Raw genomic sequence first — 20,083 nt, 5'->3', positions numbered from 1 at the left:
TACAGTTTTGTAAAAGGTGGGGGGGGGATAATGAAATTAACCATTTATTTATCAAATAAGGTAACAGATAGATATAAAACAAAGTATAGAGAAGAAAATAAGATGAAACCTTTTTTTATTGGACTAGCTTAATACATTTTTTTTAATTAGCTTTCCAAGGCAGCACCTTTTTCAGATCAAAAAGAAAACAGCAACCCAATTTTCTGTCCTAAGAAAAAATTATTCCCCACAAGTCATTTACTGGTGGGAATAGATGAGGTATCCAAAGATCTTCTGCTATTAATAAAGTCCAAGGCTACAAGAATGTACAAATGACTGTATTTTAACTATGCATTTATAAGGATATATAAGGGAAATTGCCTTTGTCTCTTTTGTGGTTTTCCCCTCACAACATCAGGAAACATTCTCATATCACAATTCATGCAAGATACTCTTGGGTGCCTAAAATAACACTATTGGAACCAACAAGAGAAAGAATCATAGTAGAGGAGTTATATTAGCTGCCTGAGATGTCTCTAATCAAGCAGAAACTTCTATAGAAGCAGCAGTCACAGCACAGTCCTCATTGCTCCCCTGAGATTTTTATATTGCCAGTAAATAATAAACCTTAGACACTGGCAGCATTGATTCGGTTGAAATTTTCAAATATTCTCTTAGATATTTTTGAAACATCTCTTGAGGCGTAATAAATGAAGATTTAGAGAAATTTATCAACCTGAGGTTTTAGCCATAAACAACATTCTCTAAATTTTCAGCTTTATTCCTTAAGACCATGAAGTCCATGCTCAACACAGACAGAGATGCATGAATAGTTTGTAATTTCTTATCACGAAACCTTCTCGTGTAACTCTTTAATGGAAGGAAACAATACTACCACAGGATATTGTGCAGCTTCCCATATAGTCTCTAATATAAGACCTTTAGGCAGAGCTACCTTAATTCCAGTCCTTGAGGTCAACAGGCAGGCCAGGGGTTTCAGGATCTCCACAATGAATATGCATGAGAAATATTTGCATACCAAGGAGGCAATGCATTCAAATCGCTCTCATGCATATTCATTGTGGATATCTGAAAAACTTGACCAACCTACTGACGGGTAATTTTTATAACACAACAGGGTGTGTGGTTTACAAGGGTAAGTAGGTGTATACTCATGTGCTATTTTCTATTGGGGTGTTTTGTCTAATCTCTGAATATCACAGGGAGCTAGCACAAAACAATCTAACCCATTAGCTTCTTACAAAACAAACTAACACAAGAAAAGTGTGGAATAACTTGTAGATTTCATGGCTCCACATCATTCTCTTCTTGGGCTGAGAACTATTCAGTGGCCCCTCGTATTGTGATGTCATAATGCCTCATTCCACCAATGCCTAAGAGCCATCCTCATTGGTGATGTCACAATGGCTTGGTTTCCCTATACATGAACCCATTTGCTAGATGCATTTGCCTCATTGAAATGAAAAGTGTCATGAAAAGTGTGGAATAACCTATAAGTTTTATGGCTCCATTCTCTTCTTGGTTGGATTGAGATCTTTTCAGTGACCCCTCATATAAAATACTAACATAAGTGGGAGAAATTGCACCTATCTTGCAGGTGCAGATATCAAGTAGGTATAAAAATCCATTTATTTCAGCTTGTCTTTAATGACAATTTTTGTAATGCTGGAGAGGCTGGCGAAACAACTATGTCTGTCAGTTCTGCAAGTTTGTCCTCCAACTGATGGAATGAATATAGCTCTTTCTGCATGTGCTTGCTTTCTCACTGAACATAAGAACTGCCGTTGCTGGGTCAGAGCAGTAGTCCATCATGCCCAGCAGTCCGCTCACACAGCGGCCCTCTGGTCAAAGACCAGTGCCCCAACTGAGACTAGCCCTACAAGCGCACGTTCTTGTTCAGCAGGAACTTGTCTAACTTTGTCTTGAATCCCTGGAGGGTGTTTTCCCCTATGACAGACTCCAGAAGAGCATTCCAGTTTTCTACCACTCTCTGGGTGAAGAAGAACTTCCTTACGTTTGTACAGAATCTATCCCCTTTCAACTTTAGAGTTCCCTCTCGTTCTCCCTACCTTGGAGAGGGTGAACAACCTGTCCTTATCTACTAAGTCTATCCCCTTCAGTACCGTGAATGTTTTGATCATGTCCCCTCTCAATCTCCTCTGTTCGAGGGAGAAGAGGCCCAGTTTCTCTAATCTTTCGCTGTACGGCAGCTCCTCCAACCCCTTAATCATCTTAGTCGCTCTTCTCTGGACCCTTTCAAGTAGTACCGTGTCCTTCTTCATGTATGGCGACCAGTGCTGTACGCAGTACTAGAGGTGAGGGCGCACCATGGCCCGGTACAGTGGCATGATAACCTTTTCCGATCTGTTCATGATCCCCTTCTTTATCATTCCTAGCATTCTGTTCACCCTTTTTGCCGCCGCTGCACAGCTATACGATGGGAGGGCTGGTAATGGGTGAAAGTAGCCTAGAAAAGGACTTAGGACTTAGGGGTATTGGTGGACAGGACAATGAAGCCGTCGGCACAGTGGGCAGCGGCCTCTAAGAAGAACAGGATGCTAGGTATTATCAAGAAAGGTATTACAACCAGAACGAAAGAAGTTATCCTGCCATTGTATTGGGCGATGGTGCGCCCACATCTGGAGTACTGTGTCCAATATTGGTCGCCGTATCTTAAGAAGGATATGGCGATACTCGAGAAGGTTTAGAGGAGAGCGACACGACTGGTAAAAGGTATGGAAAGCCTTTCATACGCTGAAAGATTAGAGAAACTGGGGTTCTTTTCCCTGGAAAAGCGGAGACTTAGAGGGGACATGTACAAGATCATGAAGGGCATAGAGAAAGTGGAGAGGGACAGATTCTTCAAACTTTCAAAAACTACAAGAACGAGAGGGCATTCGGAAAAATTAAAAGGGGACAGATTCAGAACCAATGCTAGGAGGTTCTTCTTCACCCAAAGGGTGGTGGACACCTGGAATGCATTTCCGGAGGGTGTGATAGGACAGAGTATTGGGGTTCAAGAAGGGATTAGATAATTTCCTGAAGGAAAAGGGGATAGAAGGGTCTTGTTAGAGGATTACTATACACGTCCTGGACCTGATGGGCCGCCGCGTGAGCGGACTGCTGGGCATGATGGACCTCTGGTCTGACCCAGCAGAGGCACTACTTATGTTCTTATGTTGTTATGTATCTTGCTATTTTCCTCCTTTACTTTAGAATAATGAAGTTCTTTTCCTTTATATTTTAGTTTGCTTGTGCACCGCCTTGCTGTGCCATCATGAAAAAGAGGTATATCACACAAATAAAATCATAAACCATAAACCTAGATTAACATACACATGTAGCTTAGTACTTGTGAATTCTGCTTGTATGTCACCCAAACTGTCCCTGTAGATGCCTACCATCATGTCATGATGAATAATTTTATGCCAGTCAATATTTTATGTTTCATTATGTGTGTTTATGACTTGTAGAGGAGTTGTCAAAGTTTTATTTATGAGAGATTTCAAATTACAATTAAGTAACAAACTTGTGACAGTATGACTTTTAGGTGGTAATTTTATAATTATAGAAACATAGAAGATGACGGCAGAAAAGGTCCATAGCCCAACAAGTCTGCCCACTAATGACCTACGCCCCTTGATTTTACCTCCCTAGAGAACCCACGTGTGTATCCCATTTCCTTTTAAAATCTGGTACGCTAGTGGCCTCAATCACCTGAAGCGGAAGTTCGTTCCAATGATCAACCACCCTTTCGGTGAAGAAATACTTCCTGGTGTCGCCATAAAATTGGGATCTTAAGCAGGATCCTTTGTTTAATTGGTAGACACTGCAAGTTTTCTTGTATGGATATTATATCTATATATATAAAATCGGAGGTATGTATGTGTGTATGTGTGTGTGTATGTGTGTATGTGCTGCGATCACGCAAAAACGGCTTGACCGATTTGAACGAAACTTGGTATGCAGATCCCTCACTACCTGGGATGATATGTTCTGGGAGTCTCGCGGCCCACCTGCACACGTGGGCGGAGCTACAAACAGAAAATCAGATTTCACCCATTCATGTCAATGGAAAAAATGTAAAAAGCTGCCAACGCAAAAACGGCTTGCCCGATTTGAACGAAACTTGGTATGCAGATCCCTCACTACCTGGGGTGATATGTTCTGGGGGTTTCACGGCCCACCTGCACACGTGGGTGGAGCTACAAACAGAAAATCAGATTTCACCCATTCATGTCAATGGAAAAAATGTAAAAAGCTGCCAACGCAAAAACGGCTTGCCCGATTTGAACGAAACTTGCTATGCTGATCCCTCACTACCTGGGGTGATATGTTCTGTAGGTCTCGCGGCCACCTGCACACGTGGGCGGAGCTACAAACAGAAAATCTGATTTCACCCATTCAATGTCAATGGAAAAAATGTAAAAAGCTGCCATTCTCACAGTAAATCTAAAACGGCTTGACCGATTTGAACGAAACTTGGTATGCAGATCCCTCACTAACTGGGGTGATATGTTCTGGGGGTCTCTTCACCCAAGAATTTATATGTTCTTGCTCCTGGAGGTGAAACTAAAAATGTTGTTTATAATCAAGTTTTGTGTTAGTTGTATTGTATTCATTTTGTCAAATATTTCACATTATAATTTGAATATTGTACTTTTTATAAAGCTGTAAAAACAATAATTTCATTCACCACTATAAAGTATCTTTATTTGAATCCATTTACAGTGTTATTGCTATAATTAAATACCCGTGCAACGCCGGGGCATCAGCTAGTGATCTCTAAAATCCATGCCTGTGATAACTCTGGCAGTGATATTTTGTACTTCTTCAATGAGTTCTGAGGTAACCTAACCTAACACAATCAGTAGAAACTTAGGGCCTGTTTTACTAAGCTGCGCTAGCGGCTGCAGCGTGGTAACGGCCCCGAAGCCCATAGAGATTTAAAGAGCTTCGGGGCTGTTGCCGTGTGGCTTTGTAAAACAGGCCCTTAGAAACATGATGGCAGATAAAGGCCAAATGGCCCATCTGCAGTAACCATTATCTCTTCCTCTCTCTAAGACTCTAAGAGATCCCACGTGCCTATCCCACGCCTTCTTGAATTCAGACACATTCTCTGTCTCCACGTCTACCATCATGACAGATTTAAAAACTCTCAAGTGCCACAAAATTGGTCCTTTTCCATTCTAAAACATCGTTGGGGGTTTATCAGGAGGCTGCTCATGTTTCAGCATCTCATGATGGGAAGAAAAGTGTTTTCCTTTGTGGATGAACTTAACAAATCCTGGCATACCTTATTCCAAAACTTATGTTAGCCTGAAAAAAAACATTCTATGTTCATTGGGGGGTATTCAGCTTAGCCACCTTCTGAATATACCAGATCAGATACTACATTAAACAGCAAAAAAAAAAAAAAAAAAAGTGTTCCTTTTAAGTCCACAGAATGGCAAATTCCTGCACTTCTGTGAATCAACCTCAACAGCAGGGGATAATGGATAATCATCAGCAATCACTTTCAGAACATGATGAAGTGGCCTGCAGTGACTGCATATTTGAAACTAACTGTTCTTTCATTTATCATTGGGTTTCATGGCTGAGAATTATTACCTGAACAATTCCACCTTCAGTAGGCCATATTTTTATCTTAAAAGGAAATGCCAAAAAAAGAAAACGTAACTTTCTTTACTCTTCACAATAACTAATTCTCTTTCTGAAAATATTGAAAAAAATAAAAATATATTTCTCCCTCCGTATTTGTGGTTTCAGCATTCGCGGTTTTGATTATTCATGGTTTTTAGCTTGCTGGCTCCTTCCCCCAAATGACATCAGCTTGCATAGAGAAATCGCTGATTCACGGCACTTTCTTCACCGTATTTTGCCTCTCCTTCAGGAGCAGGCCAGGTCTCCCACCATGTTATTTGCGGTTTCACCATATTTACAATGGTTTTTAATAGAAAACAGCAAATAACGTATAAAAAAGTTATTTGCGGTTTTTCAGTATTTGCAGTTCTGTTAATCTCCTTTCACAGCGAATATGAAGGGAGAAGTGTAGAGCATTGCTTTTCACAGGGTTTGAGTTTGAAGAGAAATAATAAACAGAACCCCTTTTTGGTGGGGTACTGCCCCTAGAGCAGGGATTTCAAAGTCCCTCCTTAAGGGCCGCAATCCAGTCGGGTTTTCAGGATTTCCCCAATGAATATGCATTGAAAGCAGTGCATGCACATAAATCTCATGCATATTCATTGGGGAAATCCTGAAAACCCGACTAGACTGCGGCCCTCAAGGAGGGACTTTGAGACCCCTGCCCTAGAGGTTAAGGGGTTCACCTTCAGAGGCTTTTTGCAGTATCTAAAATTAAAACAATACCACAATAGGAAAATATAAAAAGCAGAATCCAGTAGAATCCAAAAGCCAATAACTCTCTTACTCAAGATTTCAAACATCCAGCAATGAGATCTAGGGGCTCACTTTCAAAAAAATAAAGACATCCCAAAAGTGACATACAGGGGCAGATGGATGTTTTTCTCACCATACTCTTCTAATTCGCCATTTTTTTAAACCTATTTTCTAGATGGATATCTATGCTGTTCATCCACCAATAGGAGGAAATTTTTTTCCACTCAGAGAATAATTAAGCTCTGGAACGCATTGCCTGAGGTTGTGGTAAGAGTGGATAGCGGAGCTGGTTTTAAGAAAGGTTTGGACAAGTTCCTGGAGGAAAAGTCCATAGTCTGTTATTGAGAAAGACATGGGGGAAGCCATTGCTTGTCCTGGGTCAGTAGCATGGAATGTTGCTACTTTTTGGCTTTTGGCCAGGTACTAGTGACCTGGATTGGCTACCGTGAGAACGGGCTACTGGGCTTGATGGACCTTTGGTCTGACCCAGTAAGGCTATTCTCATGTTCTTATGTTTACAGTTCATCTAAATCTCAAGAGGGCATGTTGAAGGCATGGTCTGGGCAAAGACTAGGGCAGGCTTATGACCTGGACATTTTCTAAAATGTTTGAGTATGGCAGAAAAATGTCCATGGCACAGTTTAGACATCTGGGGCTAGACCTGTTTTAACAATGAATAAAATGCTAGAAAGGTGCCCAAGATGACCAGATGGATGGATGTAAATATGACCCCTCTCACTCCCATAGTGGTCACTGACTCCCTCCCATCCCCCAAAGATGTAAACAAAAGAGTACATACCTACCTGTATGATAGCGTCAGATGTTATGGCCAGTCCTAGTAGAGCAGCTACCAGATTCCTACGCGGTGCAGTGAACCATAGAGCAAGAAACTCAGGTCCATACGCCACTCTAGCCATTACTCTTGTAGTGGAACATGTGAGCTCTTCCAAATCCCATCCGAATCCCACTGTACCCACATATAGGTGATACAGGTATAAGGGCTATTGGTGTGGTGTAAGTTGGGTCTAGTAGGTTTGGGGTTGGTTTTGGAGAGCTTACCATACACTATAAGGGATTATAGTGAGATGTGAACCTGATACTTTTTTTGTGATGTTCACTACGGTGCCCCCTAAGGTGCCCCACTGCTCTACTGGGGTGTTTGTGTGGCCAGTCTACTAAAAATGCTGGCCCCTCCTATATCCCAATGGCTTGTTCTCTGCGTTTTTCTTTTGGACATGTTTTTGTTGTTTATGGTTCAAAAAGATAGATGTACATCTGAAAAATGGCCATTTAAAAAAAAAAAAAAAAACCCAAGAAAGACGTTATGTAGTTTTGAAAATGGGCATGTTTGGTATTGGATTTTTGTGCATCTTCTGCAAAACATCTAAATTCAAATTTACACATCATATCGAACATGCCTCTCCTAGTGAACTTAGTAATTGCCTAAAACAAATGCTTGTGAGCCACGTGGAGATGGCCATTTGCTCAATAGATTCTTTGAACTGCAGAAAGAAATTGACTAGATCTCATTTCTGGATGTTTGATATCTTGCCAATTAAATATGAGATTCCCTAAAGAAAGCGTATGCTGAAATGTAGTCATGTTGGGGCAGGTGACTTTTATACCAGCAAATGAACTAAACATTATGACTTTTAACCATATTGCTTTGTTTTCATGATTTCTTTTTCCAACTGTGGAATGCCTGTTACTTTTTCTCTTCTCCTTCACAGTTTTGTTCTAGATAGATCATTGATACAGATGATGAGAACTCATTAGCAACCTGTGGCCAACAGCAGAGTGGAAGGAGGAATCTGTTGCACAGAGGGTTGTGGTGATACAGCAGAGGTAGTGCTGAACAGATCCTGTGCCGTGGCTGGGGGTTCTGCATATAGGAAAATAGAACTATATTGAGAAGGCAGCTCTACAGAAGACTCCAAATGTTGCTTCTTGGCCAAATGCAAGATTGTGATGATGAACTTGTGCTCTTCTAAGTGTAATAAAAGGGCAGACACAGCCATTGTCTCTTCTGGCTTTGGCAGGTGCTCTGTTGACCACTGCACTACAGGCCTGGAGAACATAGGGGTCCACTTTTCTCTATTTAGAGATTGTTTGTTTGAAATCCTGTTCAGCAGTTGGAGCATGGAGATCAACATGCCCAGAGGCTAAACATGCTTCATGGAAGATTCTTGACTTATATGCACAGGGTTTACCAATGACTACTGAGAGCTCACTCTCTTCTGATTTTTCTTTTGCTGGAGACAATTCTCCACCTCCAAATGGTCAAAGTCAATTCAGACAATCTCTTCTTGTTGTAGGAGACATTTGACTGCAATGCTTGCAGCTTATTAAGCAAGGCTCAGACACTTGGACTGAGTGTTAATATTATTGATCTTTCAGTCACACTTTAGCAAGAATGAAACACTGACTTCAGTGACATAGGTTTATTTAAAAAAAAAAAAAAAAATGCCCCAAAATACCCCAATAAAGCAGCAAATGTGTCTTCTTGAGAAAAACAAAGGAAAACACAACACTGTAATATAACAAATACAATACTTATCTTAAAGAGGAAGAGCTTCAACTTAAGCTTATCCACTAGAGCAGAAAAACAAAATGGGAGAAAGATGATGTAGCAAATCTTTTCTGTAGTACAATCAAAGATACAAAAGATAGAAAAGATACAGAGAAGGGCAACCAAAATGATAAAGGGGATGGAACGACTTCCTTCTGAGGAAAGGCTAAAGACAGAGGCTAGGACTCTTCAGCTTGAAGAAGAGATCCAACATCATTCAGGCTGCTGGTACAGGCACTGATCCTATCCATCCTGGACTACTGCAACATCATCTACCTGGGTATCCCACAAAAAACAATAAAAAAACTGAGACTAATTCAAAACACCGCCGTTCGCCTATGAAAAAGTGATCACATCAGCCCCTACTATAAAAAGCTACATTGGCTACCAATAGAAGCTCGAATATTATTCAAATTTGCTTGCACCTGTTTCAGGCAAGCCTGGGGACTAGCACCCTCCTACCTACAATCTCACTTCATCCTACACAACCCCACCCGTACAACCAGAAACAAAAACATCTTTGCATACCCAAAGATTACAGGCTGCAGATACAAATCATACCTGGACAGAACCTTTAAGTTCCAAGCGAACAGAAAAACTACATAAACGAACCCAATCTGACATACAGTGCATTCCGAAAAGCGATCAAAACCACCCTCTTCGCCAAATTCATTGACTAAAACTGTCCCCTCCCCCACTAGGACTTCCCCGCTGTAAACGCCTTTTCTCTCTCTCAAGAAGCTCCTCTCATGTATTCAGGTATTCTCTACCCATAGAACTCCACTTAATATGTTAGTACCAAAGCATTCAGGTACTCACTATCCATAGAACTCCAATTAATACGTAAGTTTCCCTTTTAGATTATTGTTTAATATTTAGACTCATTATATGTTATTGTACTTAGACTTACTGTATTGTATTGTATTTAGACTCATAGTAATGTATTGTATTGTATTGTATTGAGACTCATTGTTCGGTATTGTAAGTAGACTTATTGTAATGTATTAAGACCTTTTGTTATTCGCTGAATGTCCAGCCTTCTTACATTGTAAACCGCCTAGAAGTCGCCTGACTATGGCGGTATAGAAAAATAAAGTTATTATTATTATTATTATTATTATATGATAGAAGTCTACAAAATACTGAGTAGAGTGGAATGGGTAGACGTGAATCGCTTGTTTACTCTTTCCAAAAATACAAGGACAAGGGGTGACACAATGAAGCTTCTAAGTAGTAAATTTAAAACATAGCAGAGACCATATTTCTTCACTCAGTGTGTAATTCAACTCTGGAATTCGTTGGCAGAGATTGTGGTAAAAGCAGTTAGCATAGCAGGGTTTAAAAAAGGTTTGGCTAATTTCCTTAAAATTCATAAGCTATAAAAATGGACTTTGGAAAATCCACTGCTTATTCCTAGGATAAGCAGCATAAAATCTATTTCACTCTTTTGAGATCTTGTCATATACTTGTGACCTGACTCAATTGTGCTGGTCAATGGAAAACAACAAATATTTATTAAGGTATAAACCTATTTACCAGGGTAGAGCACTAATTTTGACACTTGCCCACCTCTAAGCAGTTAAACGTAAATATACTCTTTCACAACACATGTACAGTAAGTGGTATTTTGGAGTCATGCTCCTGACTGAGGCATGTTTTGGATGAAATTGGCAAGAGATAGTTGATAGTTGTTCTGCGAAGTACTTCTTTTTAGCCTCTAGGGTGGCTTTTTTATATTCTTCATGTAGTTCCTTCCATTTGAACCTGTCACTGTTAAGTCTGGATTTGTACCATTTCCTTTCCGCTCACCTTAGTTCTCTTTTCTTAGTTCTTAAGTTGTCAGTAAACCAGAAGGAGGAATATTTGCAGGAGCAATATTTGATTTCTTTGACTGAGACTAGCCCTTCATATAGGGTTTTTACCTCAGTGTGCCAGTCCATGACAGTTTCATCAACAGATTGAGAGTTTGATTTAATGATCCTGCTAGGTTAGAAAGGCCTGTGGAGAGATTTTTAGGTTGATTGCGTTGTTCTTGTACATCATCTTATGCTGAGGTTGCTTCCTGGTTGATGGTTGCTTTGTTGTGTAGGTATGGTTGAATGTGATCAAATAGTGATCAGACAAGAGTACTGGTTTTGTGGTGCAGGCTGGGGTCTGTGTGTTGAGTGAAGTGTCTTATTGAGTAAATCTTAGGTCTAGGATATGGCCTGAAGAGTGATTCGGTGAGGAGACTATTTGTTGGAAGCCTAGGTCTGACAGTGAAGTGATGAAATTTGCTGCGGCTCCGGTGTTGTGTGAGTAACTTGTGAAGTTGAAGTCTCCAAGTATAATGATTTCGTTGTGTGTGATGACCAGTTTGCTAAGGAAGGATAGTAGGTCATCTAAGACAGTCATTGGAGAGTGTGGTGCTCTGTATATCAAAGTGAAGGTTAGGTCTCTGTTGTGGCCCACTGAGAAGGTGAGGCATTCTAGTGCATCTAGTATAATGGTGTCTATCAGTCTTGGGTTGAGGTTGGACTTTATGATTGCAACTACACCTCCACCTCTAGTGTCAATGCATGAGCAAGCTATTGCTTGGTATCCTGGAGGGCACAGTAACATAACATAGTAACATAGTAGATGACGAATGGTCCATCCAGTCTGCCCAACCTGATTCAATTTAAATTTTTTCTTCTTAGCTATTTCTGGGCAAGAATCCAAAGCTCTACCCAGCACTATGCTAGGGTTCCAATTGCCGAAATCTCCGTCAAAACTTGCTCCATCCCATCTAAAACCTCCCAGCCATTGAAACCCTCTCCAGCCCATCCTCCCCCAAACTGCCATATACAGACACAGATCGTGCAAGTCTGCCCAGTACTGGCCTTAGTACAATATTTAATATTATTTTCTGATTCTAGATCCTCTGTATTCATCCCACGCTTCTTTGAACTCAGTCACCATTTTCCTCTCCACCACCTCTCTTGGGAGCGCATTCCAGGCATCCACCACCCTCTCCGTAAAGTAGAATTTCCTAACATTGCTCTTGAATCTACTACCCCTCAACCTCAAATTATGTCCTCTGGTTTTACCATTTTCCTTTCTCTGGAAAAGATTTTGTTCTACGTTAATACCCTTCAAGTATTTGAACGTCTGAATCATATCTCCCCTGTTCCTCCTTTCCTCTAGGGTATACATATTCAGGGCTTCCAGTCTCTCCTCATATGTCTTTTGGCGCAAGCCTCCTATCATTTTCATCCCCCTCCTCTGGACCGCTTCAAGTCTTCTTATGTCCTTCGCCAGATACGGTCTCCAAAACTGAACACAATACTCCAAGTGGGGCCTTACCAATGACCTGTACAGGGGCATCAACACTTTCTTCCTTCTACTGGCTACGCCTCTCTTTATACAGCCCAGCATCCTTCTGGCAGCAGCCACTGCCTTGTCACACTGTTTTTTCACCTTTAGATCTTCTGACACTATCAACCCAAGGTCCCTCTTCCCATCCGTGCATATCAGCTTCTCACCTCCCAGCATATACGGTTCCTTCAAATTATTAATCCCCAAATGCATTACTCTGCATTTCTTTGCATTGAATTTTAGTTGCCAGGCATTAGACCATTCCTCTAACTTTTGCAGATCCTTTTCATATTTTCCACTCCCTCTTCGGTGTCTACTCTGTTACAAATCTTGGTATCATCTGCAAAAAGTAAACCCAATAAACCCAGGGTAGTCCCATCATTGTCTTTCAGCCAGGTTTCGGTAATTAGGAAGATGTCCAAGTTATTGATTGTGAGAAGGTCATTTAATATTGTATCGTTGTTGTTTATAGGTCTTGTATTTGCCAGTGCCATTTTGAGGTTATTGAGTGTGGGAGAGGGTAGGGTGATGATAGATCTAAGGCAGAGGTCTCAAACTCCCTCCTTGAGGGCCGCAATCCAGTCGGGCTTTCAGGATTTCCTCAACGAATATGCATGAGCAGTGGCATACCTAGCATATGTGACACCCGGGGCCCATCATTTTTTGATACCTCCCCCCCATCTATATAAAAAATATGATTTTTAGTAACAATCCACATATCACACAACAAGAGAGTACCTAGGAAAAGGCATCTTAAACACTGCAGTGAGCACTAGAACACCAACACATGCATTGTAAAACTAAACAAGCCAGATCCCGCACAGTCAATTGATCCTGTAGTCAATGCCAACTGAAAACTATGTCCTTTTCATACACACAGAACAGAGATACACCCTTGCCCAATATGGAATAATCACAAACTAAAAATATAAACATATAGACAAAAGTTAAACTGAACCGCTAAGAAACCAGACTCTGCATACAATGTAACACCACAACACCACAAAAACAGTGACACATGTGCCCTAAGTACTGTGCAAAATATAAAGACAGTAGATGTAAATTTGAAAAAAACTGAAACATAACAATCACCACTTTACAAATTAACAAATAAAAATAAAACAAATGAGAAATAAGAAAATACCATTTTATTGGACTAATCCATTTTTCAATTAGCTTTCAGAGGCCAAATCTTTCTTCAGAACAGTATAGTATACTGCTGTTATGGTATCCTGTCCTGAGGAAAGGGGTTTAGTCCAAAAAATTGCCTTATTTCCATGTCCTATTTATAAACTTTTATTAATACAGTTACAATACTACTTGATTCTAAGTAAAGCAACAAAAAAATCTTTATACCTTTTGTCGTTTCTGCTTTAATCATCTTCTCTTTACTCGCTTCTTTCTATACAACATTTGTCCTCTCTCCCTTCCATGCAACATCTGCCCTCTCTTTGCCCCTTCCACCCAGCTTCTGCCCTCTCTCTCTCTACCCCTTCCATCTACTGCCCATAATCTCTCTGCCCCTTCCATCTACTGTCCACCCTCTCTCTCTTCCATATGGCATCTTCCCTCTTTCTATGTCCCTTCAATAAACTGTATATCTGGGGTCCCTTCTCTCCTTTGCACATGATTCATTTCAGCTTCACCCCCTCTCCATTTTTCTGTCTCCAAACCCTCCCCTATGCTTTGGCATCTCTTTCTTTCTCTTCTCCTTTCCTTCCTTCCATCCCACTCCACACCATGGTGTAGTATCTCTATCTCCTTCCCTTCCCTCATGCCATGGCATCTCTTCCTCCCCATCCATGGTCTGGTATCTCCTTTCCTTTTTTCCTTTCCCTCCCTCCCATGGACTTGGCATCTCTGGTTCCTCTCCATTGTCTTCCTTCTCACTCCTTCCCTCTCTCTTTCCTCAATTGGGTGCTACAACAGCAGCATTTCTCTCCCCCCTTCCATGTGCTGCAGCAGCATCCCCCCCTTGCCTGTGCAGCATTTCTTCCCCCCTTGCCTGTGCAGCAGTAGCATTTCTCTCCCCCTTGCCTGTGCAGCATTTCTACCCTCCCCCCTTCCCTAGTCAGCAGCATGTCCTTCTACCCTCCCCCCTTCCTACCCAGCATTTCTACCCTCCCCCCCTTCCCTGCCCAGCTTGTCTGGTTGGTTCCCCTGATGACAGCCGCGGGCATCTACACCTCACAGATCTGCGGCTGCGTCGGAAGCCTTCTCTATGACGTCGTGACGTATTTATTTTTCCTTACTCTGCATTGCCAGATTGTGAATTCTGTCTATAATCCTGTCTATAACTTTCATTTTGTTTTGGGAATAGTTTTGTTTCCTAAAAGCTGTACTCATAATTTGTTTTACGTATTTAAGTACAATTTTTGAAAGGGGGGGGGAAAGTAACACCTACTCTAGGCTCAGTAATGCTCAGAATACATTCTTTCCTTGAACAAAAGTTATATAAACAGATCTTTTCATAAGCACTGCCTTCCTGAAGGACAATGAGCTCCACATGCCAAACTCTAAGGAAGTCATTAATTATACATGAACGAGCATTTCAGTAAAATGTATTTGTAATGCTAAGGATTAAGAAAAAGCATCTTATTAAGTTGTTCTCAGCAACTAGTTCACCCCCCCCCCCTTTTAAGAAAACCTATAAATAAAACAGTTCATTTTAGTCACAACTAACTCTTCTTAGGTAGGTTCTTAATTCAGGCAGCATTCCAAAACAAAGAATACCTGCAGAGAGAGAACGTTAAGGGAATTAGCAAATGTACTGCAGAAAGTTTGCTTTTCTAATTATTTTTCTTTGTTTACTCTTCAGGCACAATTATTACCAAAGAAGGTACAGGTAACTCATTTAAAGTAATTTTTGCAGATCTCCCGGGATGTAAACCTGCTAATTCCTCATAAGTTCTGCTGTGCCGCATAGCAGGAACATAAGAAGTTGCCTCTGCTGAGGCAGACCAGAGGTCCATCTTGCCCAGACCAAACTATTTTGTCCTAACAATGCTGAAGTTGTCGATGCCAGGACTTCCGGCGTTGTGTAAATCCAAGGTACATTGGATAGATTGCGAGTCCACCGGGACAGACAGGGAAAAATACATGAGTATCTGAATAAATTCATGTAAACTGTTCTGAGATCCCTTAGGAGGACGGTATAGAAAATTGAATAAATAAATAAAATTCCTTCCAAACAAAATATTTTCCTAAAAGTCAAATTATAACTAATCTGCACAAAAAAATACAAGAGACAGCTAGTGTCAAAATAACAGGTAAACTCATCTGAACCACAATTGGCAGTTTCAAGTTTCTAAATATTTTCGGGACCATTTTACTAAGCTATGCAACCAAAGTTATGCACGCAAAGCTTACTTAATGCCAATTTGTGCACTCAACTTAATTGTTTAAAAAGCTAATCAGCACCAATAATTGGCAATTAATAAGTAATAATTGGCACTAATTAGAATTTGCATGCATAACTTTCTAAGCATATTCTATAAAGTGGCGTGCTTTAATTCTAGGATACGAATCTCAAAAGGGGGCATAGCCAGGTGAGAAGCATGGGCAGGTCATGGGCATTTCTAAAGGTTAGGCACACTGTTATTAAATGCACCTGATCTGTGCACAACTTAGGTGCAGGTACAGGAGACCCTCAATATTTGCAGAGGTTAGGGGCAGAGCCGGCCCGCGAATATTGAAATATTGCGGATAACTTTCAGGGCCAGCTCTGACCCACTCCCGCCTCCCTCCTGCGTCCCGGACCTTCCCCAGACCTTACCTGGTAGTCTAGCAGCAACGCGGGGCAGGATCAATCGTCCTACGTTCCTGCCTCGTGCTGAGCCGTCATCAAAATGGCTGCCGTGCGTTCCCGTTGTAGTCTCGAGACAAAGCAGGAGCGTAGGACGACCGATCCTGCCCCGCGTCGCCGCTAGACCACCAGGTAAGGTCTGGGGAAGATCCAGGATGCAGTGTTTCTTAAAAAAAAAAAAAAATCGTGAATAACCAAATCTGCGGGTACTGAAACCACAGATTCGGAGTGGGTACTTATTTAGACCTGGTTTTTATTGACCTAATGTGTATGCCTAAATGTTAGTCACACATATGGATGCTAAGCATGATTCTATAAACTGCGCATAACTTTGGAGGAGTTTTATAAAATCACACTAAGCACCATTATTTTCGGCACTGATTTTTAGGCATCATATATAAAATATGGCCCTTAGCATGTCCTTACACAGGTCTTTTCCACACGCTAAACTCATTTCTAGTGAGACCATAAATTTGGTCTTTTTTCTGTTATAACCTTTTCTGGCCTATCCAGAGTTCCCATCCATGCCCTCTATTATCCCTTCTTCTCCCTCAGAGATTTATATGCTTGTCCTAATTTTTCTTGACCTGAAACACAGTTCATGTCTCCAACACCTCTATTTGGAGGTTGATCCAAATATCCACTACCCATTTTAGAAAGAAGCATCTCTTTTGATTACCCCTGATTCTATCCTCTTTCACCTTCATCCTATGCCTCTTCATTCCAGAGCTTCACTTCAGTTGAAAGAAACTTGTCTTCTGTGCATTCATGCCACAGACGTGTTTAAATATCTCTGTCAAATCTCCCCTGTCCTGTCTTTCTTCCCAAAGTTTACATATTGAAATTTTTAAGTCTGTCTCCATATGCTTTATGATGAAGATCGATGACCATATTAGCCACCCTCTAGACCAGGGGTGTCAAACTCAATCACATAAGGGACCAAAATCTAAAACACAGACTAAGTTGCAGGCCAAATTTTTTATTAAGATACTTAGGGGTCCTTTTATTAAGGTAAGCTAACCGATTTAGTGCACGCTAAAGATTAGCACAGGCTAAATGCATACCTAGGCTCTGGTTGTCTTCTGATAACTCGCTTGTCAGGGTCTCCTGCCCATTTGTCATTTTCTTCTTTCTCCATGCTAACCATCTATCTTCCATCTCTGTCCTCTCCTTCCGTTTCCCTTCCCTCCCCCGGAGGTCTGGCATCTTTCCTTTTTTTTGTCTCCATTCTCACAGCTGCAGCGATGGACCCCCACCATCCCCAGATCCACCATCTCTCCTCTTCTCAGCTACCTTTTCATCCAGCATCTCTCCCTCCTTCCCCACCATCCCAGGTCCACCATATCTCCCTTTCTCTTCCAAACTACCCTTCTATCCAGTATCTCTATCCCCTCTCCACACCATCCATTGTGTCCAACTTTTCTTCCTTCTCTCCCTCCATCCCATTGTCCACTATCTCTCCCTCTCCCTCTCCTCTGTTTTTAGACCCATTATTTCTTCCCCTTCCGCCCACCCTCAGTCCGGCATATGCACATCTCTTTGGACCCCTCCTTCCCTCCCTCCGTGTACTTCTACGCCGCTGCCACTCCCAACCCCCAAGGCCTGCATGTTTTCCCCCTTTAGCGTCCTCCGGCTTCCTGGTCTCACCTTCAAAGTAGCCTGCAGAGGATCACCGGTTGACTGTAGCGAACCTAGCAGACTGCCGCCGGGCTCCGCAGTACATTCCCTCTGCCGCGGTCCCGCTCCCCCCCTTTCCCCCCATTGTACAGTACCGCAGCAGAGGGAACAAGCTGCGGAGGTCAACGGCAGCTTGCTAGGTTCGCTACAGCTGACCGGCGATCCTCTGCAGGCTACTTTGAAGGTGAGACCTGAAAGCCAGGAGAGAGATGGTGGACAATGGGATGGAGGGAGGGAAGAAACAGAGGGCATTTACTCGCAGGTCAAATCTAATTACCATGTGGGCCAAATTTGGCCCACGGGCCTGAGTTTAACACCTGTGCTCTAGACCAACTCCATGTTTATATTTGTTTGAATGAACATACTTCAGAATTGTATGTAATACTTTAAATGGGATCCACCAGAGACTTACATAAAGGCACTATCATCTCCATTTTCTTGCTGTCTATTTCTCTTTGGGCATCCAAGCATTCCTATGTCTTTTGTCATAACCTTTCCTAGTTGTTTGGAACCTTAAAATTATCGCATACTATCATCCCCAAATCCCACTCCTCTTTTATGCATAGAGGTACTTCACTCCCTATTTCTTAATTTAATATACCATAGTGCTCTATCAGATTTATGCAACCCAAAAGCACAATCCTGCATTTTTAAACATTAAATCTTAGCTGCCCGATTCTATACCATTCTTCAAGCTTTGTTAGATCCCTTCTTATGTCATCCTCATATTTTGGTATCATCCGCAAAGAGGTAAACTTTACCAGATAGCCCTTCCGTAGTATGACTTACAAAAATGTTAAAAACAACACCACTGGTAATGTCCTTTTCTTCGGTATAAACTCCATTTATCGCTATCCTCTGTTGCCTTCCACTCAGTTTCTAACCAGTCATGTTAGGGTCTATACCATGAGCATTCAGTTTATTTATATACCACCTATGCAGAAATGCATCAAAGGCTTTGCTAAAGTCTAAACACATCGCATATAACGCTCCCCATTAATGCAGCTGTGTGGTCACCCAGTCAAAGAAATTAATCAGATTGGTCTGACAAGACTTACTTCTAATAAAAGCCATGCTGCCTCAGGACCTGCAATCCATTAGATTCCAGAAATCTTGCCATTTTAGGATTTCTATCCATTTGCTCACCACAAAGGTCAGAGATGGACTGTAGTTCTCAAGATCCTCATTACTTCCACTCTTCTCTAGTCCTCCAGGACTACTCCCACCTCTAAAAAAGTATTGAAAAAGTTAGACAGCAAAGCCACCAGAATTTCCCTAAGTTCCTTCAGTGGCCTCAGATATATCCCATCCTTTTGTATACATTTAGTTTAGGTATCTCTGCACAAACACAATCTTCTGAAAATCATTCAACGTCTACCACACTTCCTATTTGTGCTTGTCTTCTGTGGTCCTATTCTTGGCCCTTAATCTATGAATATACAGTAGAACTTAGGATTTCCTAAGTCTAATAGGCCAGATAATACAGTATCCATAATTTATAATTAATAATTTTGTATTAACATTTTTACAAAAATACAGACCAAAGTAGGCCATACATGTTTGTTCTTCACGGTGGCCCCAGAAACAACACAATAAGTCCCAACTGCCCCACCCCCTTCCACCCCCCACCCTCCACCCACACAGAATCACATATTCAGCAAGTATCTATGGGCTCTGGGAGACAAGCTATCAAACACAGGGGACCAAATCTGTAGAAAATGCCATCAGGTGGCCGGAGAGGCTCTCTTTACATCCAGACACTCTATGCATAACAAGGCATAGAAATCATTCTTCCACTCTGTCACTGAAGGGGCCTCCTGCTGGTGCCAATTACAGAGAATACATTTGTGTGCCAAAAGAAACAACCACTCGAGCAAGCGGTTGGTTACACTCCGCGTGCCCAGCATGCAAAAATTAGAAAACAGAAGAACAACCGCTTGGCAAGGTAAGCACCTATACAAATGCTTTGAAAGGTAAGTCACCACAGAAGTCCAGAAGCGCTGAACCAGCACACAAGTCCAGAACATATGATACAGAGAAGCAGGGTAGGTATTGGCATTTAGGACATTGAGCAGTCAAGGCAATTCCTGCCCGAAACGCACGCTGTGGGACCACATACAAACGCAACAAAAACTTGTATTGTAGTTCCTGTAAATCTGAAGATTTAGTAAGGTGGCAAGGGTTGTTTAACAGCAAGCGTAGAACTGGATCACTCTCTGCTTTTGCATTCCAAGCTGCCGCTAGTTTACCATAGTCAAAAGGTGGAACCAAATTATTCAGACTCATATGATAAAAAG

This window comes from Geotrypetes seraphini, chromosome 4, assembly GCF_902459505.1.
Source record: "Geotrypetes seraphini chromosome 4, aGeoSer1.1, whole genome shotgun sequence".
NCBI classification, from domain to species: Eukaryota; Metazoa; Chordata; class Amphibia; order Gymnophiona; family Dermophiidae; genus Geotrypetes; species Geotrypetes seraphini.
The sequence above is the reverse complement of the archived record's forward strand: the minus strand, read 5'-3'. Positions refer to the sequence as shown.